The 27686-nt window shown below is 37.9% G+C and overlaps 1 long non-coding RNA gene across 1 annotated transcript in view; it reads left to right on the top strand.

Annotated features, from left to right (window-relative positions):
* LOC109547644 (uncharacterized) overlaps positions 1-27686 on the top strand; it is a 105582-nt gene that overhangs the window by 51474 nt on the left and 26422 nt on the right. The window contains exons 11-13 of the long non-coding RNA XR_002173538.3: positions 8458-8589; positions 16222-16290; positions 17105-17159. This is a non-coding gene — a long non-coding RNA (uncharacterized lncRNA). The remainder of the gene's footprint in view (positions 1-8457; positions 8590-16221; positions 16291-17104; positions 17160-27686) is intronic.

Raw genomic sequence — 27686 nt, forward strand, 5'->3', positions numbered from 1 at the left:
TTCTGGAATTGCTGTTTGGTGGAGGGAAGCTCCTCTTGTTTCAGGACTGTTGGTAGGGCATTCTGGTATTTTCAGATGAACGCTGTACCTAGTAGGGATTTAGGGATTGTAAATGCACATGCCTTGTTAATATTGTTTTAATAAAGATTGTCACAAGAAGTCTTGATAATATGTTTTAATAAGTTCCCAGATGGGAGAGAGAATTGCAGTTGAGAACATTATACAAGATTTCATGGTGGAGAGGTCAATCCCATCAGACTTTGATGAGTTTTCAGTCTTTGAACGTGGAGAGCTCGGAAGGGGTGCATGACAGAATTCCATTTGGAGGCAGCTGGGTTACTGAGGGACTTCTACTTAATAAAGCATGGGTTTAGTCTGGCTTCATTTTGAACAGTATTTTGATAACTGACTAATAGTTTTAGAACACATATAGTTTTGCTTCTGCTTGCATTATTTTCTGGTTTTATTATTTTTTTAAGGAAAAAAATCATCAATTTAGTTTGTAAGTTGGTAAAACGTATATATTGGCCAGGGTTTTTTTTTGTTGTTGCCCAGCAAAGTATTCTGATTCATGTCAATGTGCACAGCCAGTTTTAAAAAAATCAGTGAGTCTTAGGGCTTATACAACTTGGTTTCAACACCAACACTAAGCAACACTCTGTGTAGATGTGACAGAAGGCCAACCATCAGAGAAGGAATGGAGTCTGTGATTATCCACAGCATAGGCTGGGCATAGCTGCTCTGAGGCACCATGGTCCAGGCTTCGGCACAGAATGTCCTCCATGGCTGCTGGGCTGACGAGACAATCCAAAGCATCCCGATGCCAGGATGAGCCCCTCCCCACACCATGTTACAGCCTAGCCTAACACTGACTAGAGCGCACCCAGTTTCTCTAAGTAACGAGAGACGTATCAAAGGACCTTCTGTCCCAGCGACAGAGGTAGGCAGTGTAAGATCACGTGAGCTGTTGATTCCCTCGTGTTCCCTGGCTGGCCCTGAACAAAACCAGAAATAGAAAAGATGGGACTTACTCACTGTCACCTAATATCTCATCATCATGTCATCTATTTGGAACATTTCAACTCTTTGTGAACTTTTCCAAAATGTTTATAGGTTTTTCCCATCCACATTTTTAGAATTTTTCTTTTTTTGGTGGAAGTTTATTTTCAAAAAAAGCACATCTTTGATTACCTTGAATAATTAGAAATAAAAATAACATTGAAAAGAAATTACACAATCCCTAAAAATAGACAAGGACTGTGGCAGCTATTAAATATTATGACGATACATAGTATCATGATTTTGTTAGGTGGTGTTATGAGGAAATAATATTAGATCCTATTATTTTGCAAATGGGAAATTTGCTCAGAGTTACATGTTAGTAAGAGGTAAAGTTAGGATATACCTTAGTTCTGTCCTTTTTTCTGTATCATGCAACTCTATTATAGCTCAGTACTTAACCACATTGGGCGGAAGATAGAGAAAATAAAAACAGAGAAAGGAAAAAACCCTACAGTTTAAGTCCAATCAAATATCTGATTTTTAATCAAAGAGAGTCAAAAGAGGTCAAGTACAGAGGAGTCATTTGATTGCTACCAAAATAGTTGATCATATTTTTTGTCTTTCTTAAGGCTGTGCATTTTGAACACCTAGTGAAAGAGAAGTTTAGTGATATACTGATATGAAACAGAAAATATTCCAGATATAATATAGTTACCTTTAAATAGAAAACATAGCAACAATTATAGGTTGCATGTCTGCTATGAACCAGGTGTATTGTTACACAAGAGGATAAAGATATGGTGCTTGCCTTGAATAGATTATGTCCCTACATTGTGAAGTGTAATTTTTCACAGTATTTTGAAACAGGTGAAATAGCTGCTAATTTAGGACCAGAAAATATATATTTGGGATCAATTCCCACTTTGTAACACTGACAATTAAGGCATGAGATAATTAATGATTTTAGAAGAATAATCAATGTTTAGTTTAAAAGGGTTTTCGAGTAAAGACTATTTTAGACTTTAAAAATTATTGTTTAAATTTTAAAAATTAAATAAATGTGAACAGTGTGCTTATCCTTTTAGTTTTTGGATTGTATGATTTTTGAATAGTCCCATTAACCAGAAATCAATCTTAATTGATTTTAAATATTTGTCATAATTTTTAGAGCATTCAGTAAAGTGGAAGTCATCAGTTTTTAATAGCATTGCTTCAGGGATCAGTGTACACCTAAATTGTATTCACCCATGATTTACTATGTAAGTTTGATTAACTTAAATGTGTGGTAAGTTCTTTCTTGTAAATGGAAAAATTAGTGTTCTAAATAGAAGGGGAAATAGGATTACAGGAAGCAACACAAATATCCTAGATTATCTGGGCTGTTTTTAAATGCTTTGTTTCATCTCTTGAATTAAGTGAAATCTCCTTTCTATAATTGAATTTAAGATGGTTGTACCTAAATAATTAAATTTCCCCCAATATATATGTTTCTTTGGTAACATCTAAATGTTACAGTGTAATATATATAGTCAAAGGATGGTGTGAAAATCTTTTACAGCAAGTAGGATTTTATGCTTTTAAACCCCATCAGATTTTGTTGCAACAATATGAAAATAGAATTTCAAATTACTCTCATTTTTTTACACAGTACTTTTTCTGCTTCTGGAGGATGAACTTATATAATTTTTCTTTTTGCACTCCCTGAACACTTTAAACATCAAAATATACACATCGTTTATAATCAGAAAGAAATAAAGCTCTTCAATTTTTTTTAACATCTTTATTGGAATATAATTGCTTTACAATGGTGTGTTAGTTTCTGCTTTATAACAAAGTGAATCAGCTATACGTATACATATATCCCCATATCCCCTCCCTCTTGAGCCTCCCTCCCACCCTCCCTTTCCCACCCCTCTAAGTGGTCACAAAGCACCAAGCTGATCTCCCTGTGCTATGCGGCTGCTTCCCACTAACTGTTTTACATTTGGTAGTGTATATATGTCCATGCCACCCTCTCTCTTCGTCCCAGCTTACCCTTCCCCTTCCCATGTCCTCAAGTCCGTTCTCTACGTCTGCGTCTTTATTCCTTTCCTGCCCCTAGGTTCTTCAGAACCATTTTTTTTTTAGATTCCATATATATATGTTAGCATACGGTATCTGTTTTTCTCTTTCTGACTTACTTCACTCTGTATGACAGACTCTAGGTCCATCCACCTCACTACAGTTAACTCAATTTCGTTTCTTTTTATGGCTGAGTAATATTCCATTGTATATATGTGCCACAGCTTCTTTATCCATTCATCTGTCGATGGACACTTAGGTTGCTTCCATGTCCTGGCTATTGTAAATAGAAGCTCTTCAATTTTGAAAACAATCACTTTATTATTAAAACCTTATCAGAGTGAGGTAGAATCCTTATCATTTTAATGTGCAAACACTTTATTTATTGAGGATGACTTGTTAGGAAAAATTGAGTCCACTATCCTGTAGGGTTAACCAAGGTGTTGTACTGGGTGGATTAGTGGATAAGCTCATGAACCCTGGCATGGAAGCTCTTGAGTTTAGATTCCAGCTCTGCCACCTGTTATCTGTTTTACCTGGGGCAAAACAGATACTCAGTACTTTTTCTCCTTAGCTTCCTCTCAGCTACAAAGACCCAATGCAGCCAAAAATAAACAAATAAATAAATAAATTTGTTTATTAAAAAAAATAGTAGCTACTTCATAGGGTCAGTGTGAGGATTCAGTGCATTAATCTATACAAAGCCCTTGGAACAAAACCTGATATGTATCATGCTACATTCAGTGTTATTATGAGCCATAATAGAGTATGAAACACTCTAGAAAAATTGTTTAAAAAAAGGGAATTATAGAAATGTTAAGAATAATCCAAAACATTCAGTGCATTTTCCCAGGCCCTTTTCTCTGTGGGGTCACACTGCTCCAGAAGAGAGGCAATTGAGTGTCTGCCCTAAGGACAGAGGTAGATGACGCCAGCAGATCCACGAGCACCAGACACACAGATAATTTAGAGGAAAGGAAATACAAATGGCCTATTAACAGTGAAAAGTCTTCAACCTTACTAATAATCAAGGAATTGTAAATTCAAGTAAGGACAAGATATGATTCACTTATAAATTAGCACAGATTATTAAATAAAGTCTAAAATGCAAGGCTTCAAGTGTCAGCACATTTTTATACTCTGCTGAAGGGAGTGGAAATTAATCAGACCTTTGAGGCCAATTTAACAATATACATGTAAACGCTCATAAACTTTGAGTTAGCAACTGTCTTTTTGGGGAGTTATGCTGAAGAAATAAGGAGAAAGACATTCACATCAGCAATACTTATAACACTAAAAACTAGAAATAATCTAAATTTCTAACAAGTTGTGATTAGTTTAATAAATTGGAATATAACCACATGATGAATATGATACAACTATGATGAATATGATACAACTATTGGAATATAACCACATGATGAATATGATACAACATGATGAATATGATACAACTATTACTTATTCATAAGTAGTTTGTAAAGGTTAAAATTAGGGAGTACTACTTAACCAATACTGATTAAGTTCCCTCTAGGTGCAGGGAACTCCATGATAGTCGCCTCCTGGGTTTACTCTGTGCCATTACTCATGCTGCCCCTGGAATAACTGGTAAATTTCGGATGCAAAGCTGGACATGATCTGCTCTACCCTTTTTTCCTTTGGGTATCTGGCTGCTGGAAGAAGACTTCTTTCTGTTTCTCCCCAGTAACAGACTCTTTCTCTAGATTCTGTTCTTTCCAGACACATGGGAAAGGCTCTTTCCCCCGGTGCTGTCCAAGACAGGGTTCCAAGTCTGCCTACCGCTGAGATCCAGTTAGAAAGATGATTTGGCTATCACACTAAGCCACATACCGAAGCTTAACTTTTACTAATAAAAAGAAAGGTATATTCATTTCCCATTGCCCAGTCCTGTTTCATATCTCTTTTTCAAAAACTTGCTGGGAAAGAAAAGTATTACATTCCAGAGAACTCTCCACACTCTGCAATATCTGAAATTGCCCATTCATAAAAGCTACATAACACCTTACTCCAAAATGCAGAAATTATTTTAAATCAACAGACATTTTTAAAATTTCTTAGTTTATGTGGATCAGGAATCCAGGCAAGGTTTAATCTGAATGCCACTGCTTCGAGGTCTCTGACAATGTTGTAAACCATTTGGACTGTGACTGTGGTCTCACGTGATGGTTCAACAGGGGAAGAATTCATTTCCAAGCTCATTCCTGCTGTGGTCAGAATTCAGTTTCTTGCTGGCTGTTGGCAGCTCCTTGCCACAAAGAACCTCTTCCTAGGACAGCTCACCTGTGACAGCAGGCTTCCCTTGGAGTTTAAGGAGAGAGCCAGAGAGGGTGTACGAGACAGAAGCCACAGTCTCTTTGTAACCAGTTCTCAGAAGTGACATCCCTATTACTTTTGCCATATTCTGTTCTCTGGCTGTGCCTCACTTGTCATTTCTCCAGCACTGAGTCACAGTCCAAACTCAGAGGCAGGAGATTACACAAGGATGCAAATGCCCAGAGGCTAGGATCACTGCCGACCATTCTAGAGGCTGCACATCCCCAAACTAACATTCACTTACCACAAACCAGGCACATAGATGACCTCACTTAATCTTTGTAACAACCCAAAGAGGCAGTTATGTGATTAGCCTATTTTTAAAATCAGGAAGCTGAGGCTCAAAGATGTTAAGTATGTGACTTAAGAGCTCACAGGACTGTAAGTGTCTGATTAGGGATTGGAACTGTGGCTGTTTGCTTTCAGATTGTGTTCACTTAACTACTTGAAAATTATTAAGGAAAAAAAATTAAATTGCAGGTATGTGAGTACATTTCATGCTCTTATGTTAAAAAATACATAGAAAAAGTGGAAGAAAACATGTTAAAGTGTTTAAAAAACCCATTTAAACCTTTCAATGAAGGGATTATGAGTGGCTATTTTTGTCTATTTTTTAATGTTAATATTTATTTTCCAAAATGCTTATACTGACCTTTCATTTATCTAACATGGGAAAGATCCATGAAAAAAACCAAAAGCTATCTCTGTTCTAGTGTGGTTTACGTTGGTGCACTAAGGGTGTAACAGAGGGAGCAGTCCATCATGAATGCAGGTAATAAAGGGTGCACTGTCTGTAGAGAACTAAAAAAAAATAACCCACCAAAAGTCAGTCATTTTTTAATATCACTCAATTCTAAACCATGTCAGTGATAAAATACTCTTTCTTCCTAGGGCATACCGCTGCCATCATCCCCTTCCCCTTCACCACTTGATTAGTCTGGGGATACAGAAAATAAATACTTACACACACACACACACACACACACACACACACACAATTATGTCAGATAGTGTTAAGTTCCACAAAAAATAAAGCAGGGTCTAAGGAGAGAGCAGATGATGAAAAAGGGAAATTTTTAGCTAGGGCAATCAATGAAGACCTCTCCCAAAGGTGACATATAAATAGAGACCTGAATACGTTGAGGGAACATGCATTGTTTTTATAATCAGAGAAATAGAGAAAACATTGGGTGTCCCACTGTAGCCTACAATCCATAATAATTTTACCATTCCTTCATTTCTACATTCAGTCCCTTAATCACTCAGTTAATGCATTTTTATTAAGTGCCCATTATGTGGCAAGAACTCTGCTAGGCGTTGGGAATTTAAAAGTGAGTAAAACAGATATGGTTTCTTCTCCCATTAGTTTTGGACTAGAATGGGGAGCACAGTTGTTCATCAGCGGGGGACTGAGAGATATAATTGCAAACTGAGGCTAGTGTTACAAGGGAATTCTCTCTCCTAGGCTGCTGTGGGAGAGAAGAAAGCATCTACGGGGGTCACTGAGCTCTGCCACAATGCTTGTTGCAACTGTAGCCACAAATGATACCTATTTGGGAAAAATTATATGATAAAAATAGAATCAGGTTAAGGAAAGACTCTTGACGAATTCCAAACATTAGTGATCCAGTATAGAGGAGGAGCTGCAAGACTCAGCGAGGGGAGCAGAACGTGCAGAGAGGTGGAGAGAGGGGAGGAAAGCCTAATGGACCACAGGGAAGAGAGCTTTTCCGGAACAGGAGGGGTGGCAGTGTTGAATGAGTGGCAGGTGCGGTGAGCTGAGGAGTGAAAACGCCCTCAGTAGTTAGTGACATGAATGCTAGGAAACCTAGGGACAGACTGCAGATCGGAGTGGATTGACACACTAATGGAAGAAGAGGAAAGAGTGTATAAGTAACTTTTAAAAGATATTTAGCTGTGAAGGAGAAAAAATAGGTGGTAGCTGAAGAGGAAAGTGAAGTCAAAGAAGGGTTTGGGATGCATTTTATTTTTTTTAAATACGGAAGAAACTGTATCTATTGACATTATAATGATAGCGATCTTGTAGAGAGAAAGGAGGATGGCTGGGGATGGGGCATTAGGGAAAAAATGGTGCCGGTGCCTGAGAAGGAGGTTGATGAAGGAATCCACGGAAATCTAGCAGAGACTGGGTTTGTTCTAAGGTCATCAAAAGTCCTATTCCTGTGGTTCTTCTCTCTCTTTCGTGGAGGCAAAGGGAAGCTTTCAAACATTTAAAAATGTAGTCGCTTAGAATTTGGGAGCCATAAAATGCACACATCACACCCCAAAATATTTTCATTACTCATCTCACTTTTTAAAGCACTTGCATAGGATTTCATTATTTTTATCCCCACGACAACCTGGTGAAGTTGTCAGGACGTACGTCGATCCATTCATGTGACTTATCTGTGGTAACACAGTGTCAATCATGCTATTTATAAAATATCGAGAGACCCAGATCTCTTGACTGTGGTGCCAGTGCTTTTTTTAAGCCACACTACACCTTAGTCTCCTAAATCCAGTAGGTGTAACGATGAAGTTCATAGCTTAAAAATAGAAGTTGAAGACAGTGAAAAAACACCAAAGAGAAGGTTTGGCTCTCTTACATCTTGAGACCCAGTTAAATGTTTTCTTTACATTCATTGGGAGGAAATTAATTTAAATATAATATATAAATATGCTCATGAAGCACACGTACAATGTCTTGAAGTGAATTGAAGCACACTGTAAATAACTGTCTACTCTTGGACTTGTTTCACACGTCTGCTTTCTCAGTACAGTTCCCCTAAACTAGCTCTGGGTGACAGAAGCTTCTGGAAATCCGATTCCCTTCGGCTCTGAGTAGACCTCTGAGGTGCCTCTTGCTCAATACTATGAGCAGCACAGTTTAGACAGCCTCTGAAGTTTGATGAAATCATATATATTTTTACTAGATGTGTGTGTGAGAATATTCTGGAAAAAAAAAGTTCCAAGCTATATGGAGATAAGTAATAACACGAATAAAATTAAATAAATAACATTAATGCCTACTGAGTTTCTACTATTTTCTATTTTCAACAGGTTGAGATGATCCCATTCTAGTGTTTTTATTTCGTTTTTAATGCTTAGTCAAGAACACAGCACTAATTCTATTATCAAACCAACACCATGGCTGATCCATATGTGTAGACCAGGATTTCCTTGGAAGCACAGGTAAGCTTTTTCCAACATGTGATAAGGATCGTAGAAAATAACTGACCTTATTTCCGGCTCATCATTTGGCTCTAAGACCCTTGGAGGAGTACTGTCATTTCTTCCCCATCCCCTTCTTCAGCCATGCTGAACCGTGCCACGTTCTCTTTTTACTCCTGGCATTTGTAAATCCTGTTTGCACTCCTTGGAATGCTTTTCTCTGCTTTGGCCTCCAAAGCCCATCTTGACCTTCCTTAATCTGGCTAATCCCATTTCACCCCTCAGGTCTTTCTCCAGAAAGTTTCCTCTGACCACTTCTCCTCCCAGTTCCAAGGCTGCGTGAAGAGTCTCAGATGGCTTCCCATAGCACTGTCTCCATTCCACCCGTCAGCCAGGAGCCAAAGCATTAGAAGCTTCTTGAGGACAAAAATTATGTCTTGGTCACTGTTCAATGTCCAGGGCCTAGAACAGTACCAGACACATTCAGCATTTGAATCCAGGACCGTTGTTGGGCCTTGGGTCATTGTTTGCTCCATCTCACACTAATTCCATTTCCATTTAAGATGAACTAATAGTATCTGCTTTTCAAGGCCCTGTAAAAATTAGATAATGCTCATGAAGCACCAGCTTACCATCATTTCATTTGAAAATGATTTTACTTAAACCAGTGGTTCTCAACCAGGAGAGGGGCCTTTTGGCTATGCCTGGAGATGTTTTCGATTGTCACAACTGGGGGCTACTGGCATCTAAATAGTGAAGGCCAGAGATGCTGTTAAATAACCCATAATGCACAGGGCAATCGCCCACAACAAAAAATGTTAATAGTGACCCAAAGTGTTAATAGTTCAGAGATTGAGGAACCCTGCTTTAAGACTATTCTCTGTCTTCTTTTATGTGAACCCATCATTTTTTCTTTGCCATAACTTACGAGCTCTTTATGGCATTCACTGGCCTTATTTCACATTGTACCTACGCGGCTTGCTAGGGTAACAGACCAAGTGTGGATGACAGTGGGATTTAGTGCATAAGAATAATCCTTTCAACACTTTGAACGGAGGCTGTAAAATCAGGCATTTTTTATGGAAAGAGAAATTGTCAGACAGGAATGTTCTAAAATGATCACGTACAAAATATTCTGGAAATTTCTTGAAATAAACTGATGATCTGTAAGAGTTAAATATTCTTTTCAGTTACCTTGGATTGTGTAGGAAACAGAGAAGCAGCGGAAATAATAAGATTCAGTTTATACCTTCTTTCTATGCAGGTTGTAGGGCTGGGATTTACTTCTGAATGCTGTTGCTGTGCTCAGTTTTCCAAACAAGCATAAAGATGACTTCTCAAAGCACTTGAAAAATACATTTTATTTGACCTCCAGTCGTTTAAGGAATTCAGCTAAACCTCATGCACTGGAGGATAGGTCACTCTGTAGTAGATATGTTTGAATCCTGCCTTAAAAAAATTTTGCTCCTAATCATCTTGCAGTGATTTTATAGTTATTCTTGAATTTTTTTCTGTTCCATTCTATGAATTGTACAGAACTTCTTTCTTACAGAAGGCAGCATTCTGCCTTTGAAGGTTGGTTATTCCATTTCAGTCTCCTCCTTAAGATTCATGTGCTATCATCTTTCTCTCCCCCCAATTCTTTTTCTTCTACAACTAAATATCTAATAAGCAAATACCTGGTAGTTCAAACCAGGCTGAGTGTTCACCTGATGCCAAAACTACAGGTGGTTTGATTAATTCCACCAGACCTCTAGTATCTGAGTGTATTTATTTTAATTAGTCTAATTTAAGTGACTAGCCATACTGTTTAGCCATACAAAACGGCAGCTTTATTAGCCAGTGCATACTGAGGAGTAAATTAAATACAAATCTTGGAATCTGGATTCTGTGTCCTGTTTTCACACTTAGAATTAATGGTTTTCAAATATAAATAATAGAAAGTAGGGAGAAAACTGAGATAAGGGAAAATTCAGTTATAATGGAAAGCCTATATGAGACACAGCTTCAGGGCTGGTTTGATTCAGCAGCACATCATTGTGTACAAAGGAACTGGTTCTTTCTGTCTCTCCCCTTTGCCTTTTATTGTGTTAGATTTTTGTAAGACTCACTGCCTCCTTAGCAGCAAAATGCTGCAGTTCCAGGCTTTTATGGGTACATCACACATACTGGAAGAGGAAATGTTTCTCTTGAAAGCTCTGAAAGAGTAAGATTTCTTTCTCAGAAATCCCAGGCAAACTCCCCTTGTGTCTCACTGGGCCTAAAATGTGTCATGTGCCCTTTTCTAAAGCAAGGTCTGATCAGGGTAATGTCAAAACTTACTGACTTAGGCCTAGATAAGGGAATCAATTTTAAGAACAAGAGGATGGTACTACCCTGATTGACTTGACAGTCAGTTTTTGCCCCTGAAAGTGGGGATATACATCTTTATCCATGTTCTATTACCATTGCCTATTTTGTGTATCTATCTAACTAACTAGAATGTGAATTCAGAAGATTGGGGCTCCTGACTTATATCTCTTCATATTGCCAGATCATCGTACATGTCGTTTTGCATCATAGGCATTCAAAATGTTTGATAATTGTGAATAAAATAGCAGTTTCCAATATAAGCTATTAGGCTTGTTCCCTTTCATCGATTCTAAGATCACTCACTTAGCACCTACATGGCACCCGGCGTGTGGCGGTCCCCTGGGAATAAACAGAAAATCAGTGACCCAGTCTCTGCTTTTAAGGAATGTAGAGGGTTTTTTTTTTTTCACCCTAAATATATACACTTTTTACTCATCAATTATACCTCAATAAAACTGGAAAAATAAGGATGTGGACAATAATAATAGGATTTACATTATAATACAATTTTAAGAAGTAAGTAAATTAACGCATGTAAATGAATGAACACAGTGCTGGACACACAGGGCTCAATAAATGCTAGCTATTAGGAATGTAGAGTTTTAAAGAGAAAAAAAGATAAGTATATAAACAATTTCAATAAAATGCAACAACGCCACAGCAGAGTGGAGCAGAGCTCACAGTTGAGGCACTTACCACTTGGAGATGGGGAGGCATCCCAGAGGAAGTCACGTTAAATAGCGATCTGGGATACTTACGGAATTTCTCCAGGAGAAGAGGGGCTGAGGGAGGTGCAGGAAGAAGAATGGTTCGCTTTGGGAAAGGGTATGACGAGACCCGTTATGATGCTTATGATTTACTTTACAAAACCTCCCTGGAGCTGGTGAGATATTCTCCATGTTAGATGGGACAGCCAGTTGCTCTAATCAGGAACAAACACCTCCGGGGGTGTTCAGCTGATGAGGAAGGTCATTCTTCACAAGCAGCTCCTACAAGTGTTTCAGCTTGGTTATCTCCCATCAACAACTGAGGGGCTTGTTACTTTGCATAATTAACCTTAGAAATGAGTTTTCATTGGTGAAATCAGAGGTGTGCAGGATAACATAGTGGGTGTTAGAAAGAAGCTTGCCTGGGTGAAATTAGTGGTGTTCAGGAAGTATGGATGGGCAAAAGTATGTTGGAGACATTTCCATCCTTGTAAGAACATGGGTGTAGGTATGATGCAATCCACATTACCTGATCCCTTAGGGATGAGGCCTGAGGCCTGACTCATGAATGATTCTGTGTCTGACTATTATTTAAGAGGATACAAACTATAATATGAACTGGATGTTACCTGTAACATGTCACTTTCCTGCCAGTGAACCTTTTACGAATAGTATAGTGACACCAAGCAGGACAGGAAACTGGGATTTAGCTTACACAACCCATAGTAAGGATTGGTTCAAACCTGTTCTCTGTCACTCACCTATCTCTATCTATTGACAGTAATTGCTATTCATAGTAATAATGATAAAATTCTCAAAAATATTTTTTGTGAGCCAGTTGACTTAGGACATTTTCAAGGAGCACAGGGTCAAGGAAAAACATGGCATAATCAGATACACTAGCCTTTTAGAATGGGGAGAACATAGTACGTGTGGTTAGAAGATAATGAAGATGGTGTGGCAGGGAACCGAAGGGAAGGGGGAATTACCCAAGGATTCAAGGTCAAATGCTGCCGAAAAGTTTGAAAACATAAAGACTGAAATATGTGCATTAGACTTAGCAACGTGAGGATCGCTGATGACCTGGGGGTGGAGGGCAGTGAGGTGAGTAGAAACAATGGTTCTTAGTGCCTAACTGACAGTTTCTATTTGCTGTGTGTCTGGAACTTACCTAAGTGCTTTAGCTATATCAACCCCTTTATTAAGATAAGTATGACGGTGTTCCCTAGTTGCCAGATGAGGAAGCTGAGGCACAGAGAGCTGGAGTCACTTGTCTAAGGCAGCAGAAATAGTAAGAGATAGACACTGAATCTCACCTGCAGCTGTCTGGCTCCAGAGCTACCGTAGCAGACACAGCGGATGGAGAGGTGCCCTTCAGAAAGCCTGGTTTGGTCCTAAGATCAAGAAGGAGAGTATAATAGTTGGAGATGGATGCAGGGGGGGCTAAGGGATATTGTTTTTCTAATTAGAGAAATTTGAGAATGTTGACAATCTAATGAGAAGAAACTAATATATACACAGGAAAAAAAAGAGATAGTTGGACAAAAGTTTCTCAAGAGGCAAAAGGGGATGAGATCCAGGTGAAAGGGGAAAACTTTGTAACAAGAAGGAAGAAGGAAAAGGTTAGAATGGAAGAATGTGGGGAAACTGTGGGGTAGGAGTGTCAGGACACTGAGAGAATCGGGGACTGGTGTAATTATTTTCATTAGGAAATGTGACCAGAGTGAAAGAGGTTTAGAGTGAGACGTTTGAGGAGAATGGAGTTTTAGAAAATAATTCATGGAGAATTGAGTGGAAAGTTGATGATGAAACTGAAAAGGATTATCTGGAGAGATGAGGGCCCAGGTGGGTTTGGAGAGCAGAAACGTGGCAGTGGTGGGCTGTAAATTGGCTCCTTGGAAAAAAATGAAATGCCCTGATTTGTGGCATTTGCCAGTTTTGTTGGTATAAACATTCCCGACGTGGGTGATGTCAATGGTTTAGCAACTGACTTGCAAGATTTCTGAATATTTAATCATTAGCTCTCAGGAAAAGAATGATCTGCTCTGGTGTACTACTACACTGCATCTATTTGATTGCGTGGTTTCCTCCCCAGCGTGGCGTAGGAACAGAAGGAAATTTCTTGGGTTGGTCCAAGGTCGTGATTTGGTCCCAGTGAATGGTACAAAAGGAAAAAGAGACATGAAAGGTCCCTTGCTAAGTGAATGCTTGATGTGATGTGATCACAGGGAATCTAGACTGGATAAGACAGCAGAGGTGTTAAGACACTAAATTTTTGCTGAAATTGAAAAACAAATGTACTGGCAATAATGGGTCTTAATGATGGGGTAAGGAGATTACTTGTTTAAGGAATGAAAATAACCTTTAGGTGATCAAGATCAAGTGTAAAAAAAACCCCACCAAAACCCTCAAAATCTCCTAGAGCATTTGTTTAGATTTTGGACTTTTCTCTTTTATCATTTCTTTGATAATTTCTTTTAAATTTTTTTCTGTTTTCTTTTGTATCTTTGAATCTTGCCGTCTTTAAGCTTTTTAGTTTAGATTTCTTCACATTTGTTTTATAAATCTTTCTGTTGAGTCATTTACTTCAGCTATTATATTTAAATATCTTTTATTCTCCATTTATTTTTTGTAATATCTTGTTTTGTTTCAAGGATGTATTTTATTGTAAAAATTGTCTAAGAAGAGGAATCCAATTTTTTTAGTTATTTTTTCCCGGTATCTTCTTCTCTTCTCTAAATTAGCTCTCTTAACTCTAGTGCCAGCTATTCTTTCATGTTGATTTTTTTAATTTATTTTACTTTTATGTATAAAAGTAAAAGTAGTACATGAGTCTCTTCATATATATCTCTGAATAGGACAAATTTCATTCAGAAAAAGAGAAACAAGAAGTAACTGAACACAGGAAATTAGAGGTTTACAAAACCATAGGAAGCACTGGTGGTGTTTTAGGTCCAGAAAGTTGTTCCTGGTCTTCAGAAAATGAGCAAGTACGGGGATCAGAGCAGTGAGTGACTCACAAGAGGACCTGTGAGTGGTGTTGGCAAACACTCACCTCCGCTGTCTGCGGAAGCCATGACTTGTTCTCTTGTGCCTTCCAGATCTTGTGCAGGTGCCTCCCACTGAGTCAGTCTAGGAAATGTACTTTTCCAGGCTTCCCGCCTGTGCATAAAGAGAAGCAGTGATGTTGCTGAGATGCTCACAAGCAGCTCCACATAACTGCTGTGGAACTCACACTCAAATGCGCGGGTGGGAATCTGGTGGGAATTTCACTTGTGGCTCTTTTCTAGCCAGGTCTCCTGCCTGACTCAAAAATATGACGGGATATATGAACAGAGCTGATGTCATGCTGATTAGTAAAGCTTCTTTCCAGTAAGTGGACAAGGAGCTAGCTGTCAGACTCCAAATCCCCCAATAGCAGAACAAAGAGAGATTTACTCTGGAATGTCAGCATCCGTGTTGGGAGCTGCAGCCTTCCGGAAACATTTTCTGTTTCTCTAGAGAAGAACTTCTAGGCTTTGACACTGGGGTGATGTCAGCTTTTATTTGCTTTCCATTTTGGATAAGGATGGAGTGATGTTAAGTGCTGATTCAGTTCATCTCACTCTCTTCAGCTGCACAACGACAACCTCAGCTCTCAGCAGTCCCTGCAGACTGGAGCCTGGCACCCCATCAGAGCCTCATGGGGGGACTGACTCCTCCCCTGCTCTCCAGCCTCTCAGCGGCACAGCAGTAGAGTAGGCTGTGTACACCCTGCCCCTCAACAACTTCCAAAATCCGTTGAGGTCACTCATTATGGTTGACCCTCAATTGCATCTTTGTTTATCATAGTTTAAGTTTATTCCTTATTGTACTTCTGAACTTTTATATCATTGAGGCCCTAGTGCAACAGAGGGCGCCTGCAAATGCCTAATCGGCCATGTAACTTAGAAAGTCTTGCCTGCTTTGGAAGGCATATTTGGGTCCTTGATATGGACCTCTGACTGATCCTCGTGACCTGATTTTCCATAACTATACAATGCATGTGCAAAATCCTGTTTCTCCAGTAGAAACTGAATTGTCTTCTCAGCTGAGATGCTCATTTTTGACTCCATTTCTTTGTAGACCTCAAAGACCCTCCTCCCCACTTTCTTTCTCTATGTATGTAAACAGTCTATCAGGGCCAAATGAATTCTTATTTCCTTCATCAAGGTGAATCCAGCTAATTGTGGCTTTCTCCCTTTTTTGAATTATAATTGAACTATTATTACATGATAAGACGTGTCTATACAAGATGATGTGGCACTAAATATACTTTTTATTATATAATTATTCATAGGTTCTGATTAATTAACTAATGCCCTAGTTGATTCCAGAAGTTATTTAGGGCAAACCGTATATATCCTCACTACAAAATAGATTTAATCTGCTGAAATCAGTGCCGTTTTTAGGGCATAGCATGGTGCTGGAGATAGGGTAAAATATCAATACACATATGGTCAATTTATTAATTATGTGAAATTTACCCTGTAACCAACTCCTATCTCTACTACACACACTTTCTTTTTAATTATCTTGCTCATCCTTTTGTTTTTTCTCTTTCTGAATCTTCCAGGGAATATAGCTGAAGATGACAAAGAAATCAGAAAAGATTGAAAAGAAAGTGGAAACAGAATTTTAAAAGGTATTAATAATTGATACCCAGCTAGTCCCTCTCCTCTTCCTTAGTACTTTCATAAATTACATTTATCTTTGCTTGTGTAACAACAAGCATTAGTCTTCTCCTAGGGTAGGTTGGTGCACAGTAGTTGAATGAGCATTCTTGTAACACTTAGGCAATTTCATAATCTGTCCTGTTAAATTAATGTAACTTTAGTGAGCTTTACAATTTGAACGTGTTCTGTGTCCTGTTTTTAATTTTTATAACAAAGAACTGTCCACTGGGAAGTAGTGAAGTGAAACTCTTTTTGTTTTGATGACTGGGGAAAGAAATAGGGGTAGTATTTCAACTGTTAGACACAGTACATCTTTCTGGCCAGACACCAAAGGACATTACTGTGAGGTTTTGACAGACTTGTTACATTATTAAAGTTCATCTCTTTCCCAGGAGCACACACCATTACAACAATAATCTCTGTGGGAGAGCCCTTTTTCCTGTTTTTGGCTGGAGGCACCCTTGCATCTTTGAAACTATTATTTTATTTGTTAGTCAGAAGCTCCCTAAAGAGCTAGCAGCTTTCCCTATGGTGTTTGAGAGTTGACCTTGAGCAATTTTTATGACATATTATTTAATAATCTTTAAGGGCGTGCTTTGTTCATTTTTCTTATCTAATATTCACATTGAAACTAAAACCTAGAAATGAATGACAGGAAGGGGAAATTTAAATTTAAATGAGGGCCCATATTTAGCTCTTTTCACTCAGTTTAAATAATTTATTTTTCGTAGCAGAAGTGTTATTTTGTATGAATTTTCTTAAGTTTTCCCTTCCTCTTTCCAGGTGTGGATTAAAACTTTATATAAAAATTAAAGTTCAACTTGAATTAACAATAATGGTAAGTCATTAATTAAAAAATTATAAATATAATTTTAAGACATATAAATTAAGTGTATTTTATCCTTATATCCACCTAACATTTGTCTATAACATGAATAAAAGGAGACTGTATATAATGTTCACATGTTACTATATTTTATGTACTAGGGAATTTAGAATCTGATCTGGATGTTTTCAGAAAACTAGCTAAATCCCTAATTGAAATGAGCACTCTAAGCAACGTAGCTAAGGATTATCACTCCATGTTACACAGGCTGGTTATATGATAGAAAGCATGCAAATTATTGAAATAGGTGGAAAAGGCAATGGAAAATATAGCTGCTAGGTATACATCAACTTGATTCAGCACTCAGAGAACCAAAACCGAAGAAACAGAAGAACTGGATGTAGGAGGGCATCTGGATATTTGCATCTAAATGCAAAAACAGTTAGATCCTTTATTTTCCCTTTTCTTTTGGTCTTTGTTTTAGAGAGTCCTAAAATCAATTCTCCGGAATACATAAGTGGTCCACATTCATATTCTTTTCAAATAATCTCTTTTTTAACTTTAAATTTTAACTTTTAATGCTATAGACCAGCACTGTCCAATAGAACTTTCTGCAATAATAGAAATTTTCTATATCCACACCGCCTAATAAGGTAACCACTAGCCACACGTGGTTATTGAACAGCAGAAATGTGACTAGTGTGACTGAGGAGCTGAATTTTCATTTCTATCTACTTTTAATTCATTTAAATTGAATACACATGTGGCTAACAGCCTCCATATTAGCATAGCTGTAGACTATTCAAAGTATCAATTTGCCAGTGTTTAAGAGTAGCTGAAGTGTAAGATGTTTCTTGATTACACAAGGATAATTTTTTGAAAAAAAAAATTAAGAACTTTTTGTCGTACATGCGTTGAACTAATTTTAAAGTATTTTTGGAGTAGCATATATAAATATATATTGAATATACATATTCATACATACATATATATGTTTATATACATATAAACAAGAAAGAGTTTGTAAGACTTGGTTATATAGTAATATTATACAAAAACTAAAGAAGTTGCTATAAAGTTGCATGGCTAAAAAATACATGCTGTTGTCAGTGAGTACTGGTACATATCTAGCAATGAAACACAACAAATTTAATTTAAAAATAAGTCCCACCATACTTGCAATACCAAAAAGCACAGGTGGTACTGAATTTTAATGAATCTTGGTAACTAAAACATAAGGCACGATAAAAGAAATTCAATTGAATTTCTCTGAAGGTAACCATAATTCTTGAAGACAGCTTACCAAGAAGCAGCAGTAACTATACAGAAAATACTTATTTTGAAGAAAAGTCAATGTCATGCTCTGGCATTCAGAAAGGTAAATATATCATTGATTACTCTTGATATTACATACCTACTAACAGGTGAACAAGAGGAATAACTAGATGATCTAAAGTGTTAATAAAGGGGCTTCCCTGGTGGTGCAGTGGTTGGGAGTCCACCTGCCGATGCAGGGGACGCGGGTTCATGCTCTGGTCCAGGAGGACCCCACATGCCACGGAGCGGCTGGGCCCATGAGCCGTGGCCGCTGAGCCTGCGCGTCCGGAGCCTGTGCTCCGCAACGAGAGAGGCCACAACAGTGAGAGGCCCACGCAAAATAAAATATAATAAAATAACTCAAATTTTATCTCTTAAAATAAAGTGTTAATAAAATAACTCAAATTTTATCTCTAATCAGCCTTGTGAAATAAGATTTACTGTTCAGTTTTAAGAAAATGAAATGACCAATAAGCTCTGAAATTCCTGTTTTTGACGTGATGGTACGTGGTGCTTCTTGCCACCACTACAGATAGTGTATCCTCCCACCTTTTATCTTTTTTTTTTTTTTTTTTTTGGCGGGGGTACGTGGGCCTCTCACTGTTGTGGCCTCTCCCGTTGCGGAGCACAGGCTGCGGACGCGCAGGCTCAGCGGCCATGGCTCACGGGCCCAGCCGCTCCGCGGCATGTGGAATCCTCCCAGACCGGGGCACGAACCCGCGTCCCCTGCATCGGCAGGCGGACTCTCAACCACTGCCCCACCTTTTATCTTTGATGCTGAGCCTTCCCTTGTTAATATTTGCTCTTCAGACACATGATAATTTGGGGAGAAATAGATCTTATTCACTGGGAAATATATAAATGTATAGATTTTCACATATACCTAATATGCGTCAATCAAGGTCTAAACATTACTGTAGGTTTGCATGTGTATGTGTGTGAAGGGTACATTTGGGAAAAGGAAGGTAAAAAGTGTTTAATCTGCTAGAATCATGAGTTAAATGATGCAGGTCTGAATCCAGTTACAAATGCTATTATAATGAGGAGCAAAATCCAAGACAACGTGATAAGTTGTATTTAACAATTATTAATTGAACCAAGCAGAATCTTAAGCTACATTTGGAACAGTGAGATGCTAGTTCCTGTAGCTCTGAGTATATTTCTTGATTGCTGCTAAATCTATAACCGTAGTTTAAAAGGATGATAAAGAATTATGTGTTCGTTCTTTCAACCATTAGTTTAAAATTTCTTTGCAAGTGTGTGCATTGAAAAGAAATACAAATCAAGTAGTCAGGAGATTGTGTTATTTTTTTTTTGACTCTTCCCCTTTATATCTCTGTGATCTACAACAAATAATGTTATCAGATCTCAGTTTCCATATCCATAAAATGAGAAAATGATATAGATGTTCTCTATGACACATTTAATTACAAAGTAATTCTCAGGGATGAAAGGGACAAAGCATTATACAAGCAGTACTATTTCCAGAAAAGGCATTTGTATTAGTTTGCTACGGCTGATCTAACAAATTACCACAAATTGGGTAGTTTAAAATCACAGAAACGTATTGTCTCATATAGTTCTAAGGCTGGGAATTGGAAATAGAGATGTAGGCAGGGCCACGCTCTCTCTGAAGGTTCTAGGGGAAGATCCTTCCTTGCCTCTCCCCAACCTCTGATGATTGGTGGCAATTCTTGGTGTCCTGTGGCTTGTAAATGCATCATTCTAATCTCTGTCTCTGTCTTCTTCTCCCCTGGGTGTCAGTGTCTCTGTGTCCAAATTTCTCTCTTCTTATGAGAATATCATTCCAATCCAGTATGACCTTATCTTAACTTGATCACATCTGCAAAGACCCTGTTTGTAAATAAGGTTGCCTTCACAGGTATTGGGGTCTAAGAATTGAACATATCTTTTGGGGGACACAGTTGAACCCACAGGAACACCAGAAGGTACAGTCTTTTTCTGTTGAAGGAGGCCCGAGTCTCAAACAAAGTAGTGATAAAATCCTGAGATCTAGACACATGGAGGGAAGAAAAATGGACACACAATACGAATATATTTTATATCTTTCAATGCACACATACATAGACATACACGGGCATTCATTGTGAATGCTAGGAATATGAAGTAAAAACAGAAAACCCCATTTTAGTTTTTTAAAAAATCAACTCATTTCCTTGGAAAGGCATGAAGGAGGTCTCAACAGGAGAAGGCGGCTTGAAGAGCCCCAGAGCCTCCACAAGGTTATCTTTAATTTGGATTCACCACAGGCCCATGTGTGCCCTCAGCCTTGAATTCTCAGAGATTGGGATCTTATTAGTATTTCAGAATTGTTGGGACTCACGTGTGCAACCTCAGGTTAGTGCAGTTTAAGAGAAGTGACCATAGTAATACCGTATCCCTGTTCATTTCCAGTAACATCCCTCACAGCCAAGCTGCCCAGAACTCACAGTCGTTGCTTAGATAGTCTCATCCTATAGGAAGCTACATGGCAGCCAGGCAATGTCCCTGAGTCACCTGTTCGAATGTTTAATTAAGGACATTGGGTTTTGCTAGTCAGGTGCCTTTATCTCCACAACAGGTAGGTGTTTGTTTAAGTGGTCTAGATACTCGAGTCAACCTGAGCTATCTTTAGAAAATTTAATGATTTGGACCAAATAACCACATAGAGTATAATTTCAGGATTAGAATAAACATCTTTTTCTCAGTGCTTTCTGAAATTATGCCTGTGGGTGAGAGAGGGTAAGTTAGTTTGCTGGGGGAGGGGAGGGAAGGCCCAATAAATTATATCAAAATCCCTGATGAGGGACCAAGACTAAGCACATACATGTTTTCCTCCCGGCTTCTGTACATCCAGTTCTTTCTCTCAGTGGATGTCAGAGAGATAAGGATTCCTGAAGCAAAGCAGAAATACATATTTGCACAATCCTCATGATTCAGAGATTCGCTTTTTCGAATTCGCCTACTCGCTAAAATGTATTTGTAATCCCCACATCAATACGTGTGGTGCTCTCATAGGCATCTGCAGACACATCATTTGCAGAGCAGCAAAACATCTGAGTCCATCTGCGCATATGTTCCCAACTGCAGTGAAACAAGGCGACGCACTGCCTTCATGTTTCTCCTCTCATACTGAACACAAGTGTCGTTTTCATGGTCTGTTTAGTGCCACATTTTCCTCATTTTTAATTTTCTTTTTTTGTTTGGTGATCTTTCTGTTTAAAATGGCCCCCAAACATTGGGCTGAAGTGCATTCTAGCATTCCTAAGAGCAGAGTTGTTGTATCTTAAAGAGAAAACCCATGTGTTAAGCTTCATGTGGGCATGAGTCATAGTGCTGTTGGCTCTGAGCTCAACATTAATAAATCAACAGTGTACATTGAATAGGGTGTCTTTAAACAGAAACACACATAATACAAGGCTATGTATTGATTAGGTGACAAAAACGTGACCACAGGCTCTCAGGAGACTAACCTTGTATTTCTCTTAGAGCAACGGTTCAGATTCCCTAATTCAGTGTTTAAAATGACTGTATAGGACAAAACTTCCATGAGTAATGAGAATTGGTGGCATATATGTGTGTGTGTGTGTGTGTGTGTGTGTGTGTGTGTATATATATATATATATATATATATATATATATATACAAAAAAAGAAGTTGAGCTCCTACCTTACACCATATACAAAAATTAAGTCAAAATGGATCAAAAACCTAAGTGGAAGAGCTATAACTATAAAACTCCTGGAATAAAACTTAAGGGAAAATCTTCATGACATTGGATTTGGCAATGATTTCTGGATATGACACCAAAAGCACAGGCAACACAATGAAAAATAGATAATTGGGCTGCATCAAACTTTTAAAACTCTGCATCAAAATACACAGTCAATAGAGTGAAAAGACAACACATGGAATGGAAAAAATATTTGCAAGTCATATATTTGATAGGGGTCAATATCCAGAATACATGAAAACTCCTACACTCAGCAACAAGAAATAAACAACCAAGATTTAAAAATGGGCAAAGAACTTGAATAGACATTTCTCCAAAGAAGATATACATATGGCCAAAAAGCACACGAGAAGATGCTCAACATCATTAAGGGAAAGATCATATAAGGGAAAATGCAAATCAGATCACAGTGAGACACCCCCTCATGCCCACTCGGATGGTTATAATTTTTTTAAAGAGCAGAAACTAGGTGGTGAGAATACAGAAAATTTGAACACTTGTGCATTGTTGGTGAGAATGTAAAATGGTGCAGTCACTGTGGAAGACAATATAACAGTTCCTGAAAAAATTAAGAATTATCATATGATCCAGCAATTCTACTTCTTGGCATATACCTAAAGAAGTGAAAGCAGAATCTTGAAGAGATGTCTGTACACCCATGATTATATCAGCATTATATACAGTAGCCGAAGGAAGCAACCCAAGTGTCCCTCAACAAATGAATGGTTAAAATGTGGCATATACATACAATGGACTATTATTCAGCCTTAAAAAGAAAGTTTGACACATGCTGTAACATGGATGAAGCCTGAGGACATTAGGCTAAGTGAAATATTCCATCACAAAAAGATAAATATTGCATAATTCCACTTATATAAGGCACTTAGAGTATTCAAATTCATAGAGACAAAAAGTAGATTGGTGGTTTCTAGGGACTGAGGGGAGGGGAAAACGGGGTGTTATTGTTTAATAGGGTCAGTTTCAGTTTTGAAAGATAGAAAGAGTTCTAGAAATGGATAACGGTGATTAAGTACAATGTGAAAGTGCTTAATACTACTTAACTGTACACTCGAAAATGGTTAACATGGCAAATTTTATGTTAGGGGTATTTAGCCACAATTAAAAAAAACATGGCTTACTATAGTGGAATTTAACACTATAATACATTCTTTTTAAAAAATTTTTATTGGAGTGTAGTTGATTTACAATGTTGTCTTACTTTTTGCTGTACAGCAAAGTGAGTCAGTTACACATATTCATATATCCACTCTTTTTTAGATTCTTTTCCCATATAGGTCGTTACATAGTATTGATACATTCTTATTCTGTTATTTTAACCAATAAAACTGCCCAGTTTCAATGGCATGTAACTGGTAAGAGCATGGAGTGGAAAATTTTAAAAATCTATAAAATCTAATGTTTTATATAAATGTTTTCCAGAGGAAAATAAAATTAAAGGAAAAAACTCTTAAGAAGTTTGAAAGAAATGACACATTTCCTTTTAAGAATAAATGACATTGGCTTACTTTATTCCTAACACACTGGGTTCTGAGAATAAGATCCAGTGTTTTAGGAAAGGTTAGGTGTTGGAAAAAAAACCTTTCTGCCGTAATCTGCCATTCATAGAGGATTTTAAGAAAGGTAGTACACTACTTCTTTCAAAACACACACATAACATATTCAGGCACACATTAAGAGCAGCTGTGAAGTTCTTGGAGCTGAAAAGATAAAACAAGAATGTCCTAACGCTTTTTTTTCAGTTCACGCCTTTATGGCCTCAATTTGCATTTGCAGCTGCAAATGGCTTGTTTTGGGAAAAAAGTTTGTATGCTCAACTGTTTGTTTTGCATATTTCGATTCATATTGGGCATACACAGCAGCCAGTGCATGGTACGTGACTGTTACTCAGGAGCTGATACTTGCAAGTTTTATATGTTAAATGAATGTCCCTTTGGTCCACTGGTTACCTTTCTGCTCAGTCATGAAACTCTGGTAACAGTGAAGGGGTGACCTCTGTGGATTGCGTTAAGAGTGGCGTGGGTATGGAATGCTTTCTTATCTTCAGTGATTGCAGGTGAAGGGCCTCTGGGAAGACTTTTTCTCAGGTTACAGACTATGCTTTAGTAGTTCGCAGAAAGATCTGAGGTGTGGGAGAAGAAAGCCAGCCAGAGCCTCTATAACTGTACTTGTGCCAATGTATTACTTCACAGCTTCAAGATGAGGCCCTGAAGGCACTTTTTTAGGAAAGCACAGTATAGTGGAAAGAACAGGGTCTTTGATGACAGACAGCTCAGCATTTGAATTTGGCTCCTTTAAAGACTTTGTGACCTTAGCTCAGTTAATTAACCTCACTGATCTTCAGGCTCTTTAAGTTGGAAATGACAAGACCTATACTTGGAAGATTATGGTGTAAATTAAGAGAAATGATATATGAAAGTCAGGTGAAGTGCTTGGCATGTAGGATGTGCTCAGTAAATGATAGTTGATCTTGGCATTTTAATTCGATTCCTATTGAGCTTGACAAGGATCTCTAGGGAAGGTAAGATGTTCTTTGGGAGTTCAAAAAAGACCCCTCACACATGAGGGATGAGCGAATCACAAAGGAGACTTCAGCTCTTTACTCCCTATAGCAGTGAGCCACCAAACAGAGATTCGATTGATTTCAAGCTTCTAATTACAATCTGAGAGCTTTGGAAGCATGCCGAAACAAGATGGAAAAATTCAGAGACTACACTCTGTGACACTAGGTTCATCTCAAAGATGAAATACAAATTCCTGGAGGGCAGACTGAAGGCTGTCGGTATCAACATTTTTATTCACAGCTTTCCTGTGTTGAGTGAAATACACCCTGTTAATTGAACAGGCTTGAGTTCCTGGGGAAACCTCAGAATGAATTACTCATGTTTTTGCTACTACAGCTGCATGGAGATATAAACTTACAGCTTTACACGAAATCTGCTAGAGACACTTAAAATTTATCAGTCCTCTTAGCTTTGATGCTTTTAAGACCACAAAAAAAATGGCCCGTCTCGGAGAAACTTGCATATTACAATTCAGTATTTAGACATGGCAGGAGCTCATTCACGTGGAATTTATTTCACATTACATTTGGGGCATGCATGAGATTTAAAAGCAGTGTTTTTTCTCTGAAGTACCCACTACAAAAGATATATCACACATACTCAGGTTATTTAAAACTCAGCAAGGGGAATATCAACAGATTTTTCTCCAAGAATACTCTCTGATCAGCTGGGGAAATAAAATCTTTCTTATGAAAAGCAACGAATTGAAACAGTTTTGGTGCATTAAAGCCTAGGGGTACCTGTCCTATTTGGTTGGAATTCTTGGCAGCTTCAAATATAGAGGTAGTGTTTATATAGGTGTATATGTAATGAATGTTATTTTTGCCTTTATGAATGGTTTTCTGACTTAGACACCTTCAGTGCTTTTAGGAATATTTATGAAAGAAGAAAATAACTTTTGTGATTTTTTTTTTGGCTTGGGTTATTTATGTATCTATCAATAATCCCTCAATTGTAAGTAAATGAAATCAAACTAATGCTATTTTTCTTAAAAAAGAAATTTATAGGCTCTTCAACTGGGACATTCCAGGGATGACTAGCTTCAGATATGGTATGATCTGATTCAAAATTATCATCAAGAATGCCTTTTCTCCAGGGAATCCTTGTGCACTGTTGGTGGGAATGTAATTTGGTACAGCCATTATGGAACACAGTATGGAGGTTCCTCAAAATATGAAAAATAGAACTACCTTATGATCCAGCAAGTCATTCCTGGGTATATATCCAACGAAAATGAAAACAGGATACAAAAAGATATCTGCACTCCCAGGTTCATTATTCACAACAGCTAAGGCAAGGAAACAACCTAAGTGTCCATCAATGGATGAGTAGATAAAGAAGATGTGGGATATATATATATCTATATATATATATATATCACACAATGGAATATTATTCAGCCATGAGAAAGGAGGAAACCCTGCTATTTGTGTCAACATAGATGTACCCTTAAGACATTATGCTAAGTGAAATAAGCCAGATAAAGAAAGACAAATACTGCATGGTATCACTTATATGTGGAATCTAAAAAAGAAAAAAAAAAGTCAAATTCATAGAAACAGAGAGCAGAAAAGTTGTTGCCAAGGGCTGGGGTGGGCGTGGAATGGAGAAACGTTGGTAAAAGGAGGGAGCAAACTTTCAGCTATAAGACAAGATTTTTTTTTTAAAGGTAAATATGTAAATATGTGTGGTGATAAATGTGTTAATTAACTAGATGGGAGGAATCCTTTCACCATGTACACTTGAAGTATCTTACAATTTTATGTGGTAATTAAACCTCAAAAAAGTTGAACAAATGCTTTTCCCCCCTCCACTCTTAATACATATCAATACATATATGTGTATGTATCTTACTGGTTTTGTTTCTCAGAACAGAGTCAAGAGTAGAGGGGCAAAACACTCTTTTTTTTTTTTTTTTTTTTTTTTTTTTGTGTTCTTATGTATACTGAAAGAGAGAGAGAGTGGAAGGAGTTGAGACATTTGTCCTATTCCCCAGGGAACATTGGCAGTATTTCCTGTTTTCCAAATGCCACATTGTTTCACTCTTCCTTTCTTTGCCTATGTTCTACCTTCTCTTTGCCTTCCCTTTTGTCTTGGTAGTTCCTATACAACCCTCAAAACTTATCTCCTCTCAGAATCCTTTGCTGATTTGCAGGTCTTAGTTTTTTCAGGTTTCATGTTTCCACCGTACTCTGTGCGTGCCCCTATTACACCTCTCTGCAAACATGAACTCTCTGATTGCCCAGCGGGTAGGGACATGCTATCTCCAATGCCCAGCAAAGGCCTAACCTTTAGTTATCATTAGTTTTTTGGATGAAGGAGTGAATGGAGGTAATGTACAATAGGTCATTTACTTATTTCCACATTCTTTGAAGGAACCGAGTTACATAAAATTTATCTGAATTGATTAATACAATTAATTGATACAGATCTAGTTGGATTGTGGCTGAGAAAGTCATCACACGGGAAAATCTTCAATACTCTCTGAGTTCTAGACAGAATGACTGGACCAACAGGTTTCTGAATCCAGTTCTCTGTCGTGATTTTTCTCCTGAGAGGCTCAGTCACAGAAAACTGTCTTGTTATAACCAATCTTGTCTTAACTTGCTCTTTGGCATGATTTTTCCTTTTGGGAGAAATAAAATGGTAATAAATAAATAAAAAATATTATCTGAAGACTGTCAATAATAAGACCTGAAAAAGTAGACTAATTGGTTCCCTTAATTCAGTTTCTGAGCTGTGAAATAGGCCTAAACTAACCATCAAATTGGCTACCAAGATAATACTTCTACCTCTAGATCTATGACGCTCTAGCTCTGTAGCACTAATTCAGTGTCCTGTATTATTACTCTAACATCTTTTGATCTCTGTCTCCAGATCTGTGTCCCTAACTCAGCATCCTGTGTT

Source organism: Tursiops truncatus, chromosome 21 (assembly GCF_011762595.2).
Source record: "Tursiops truncatus isolate mTurTru1 chromosome 21, mTurTru1.mat.Y, whole genome shotgun sequence".
Classification (NCBI taxonomy): Eukaryota; Metazoa; Chordata; class Mammalia; order Artiodactyla; family Delphinidae; genus Tursiops; species Tursiops truncatus.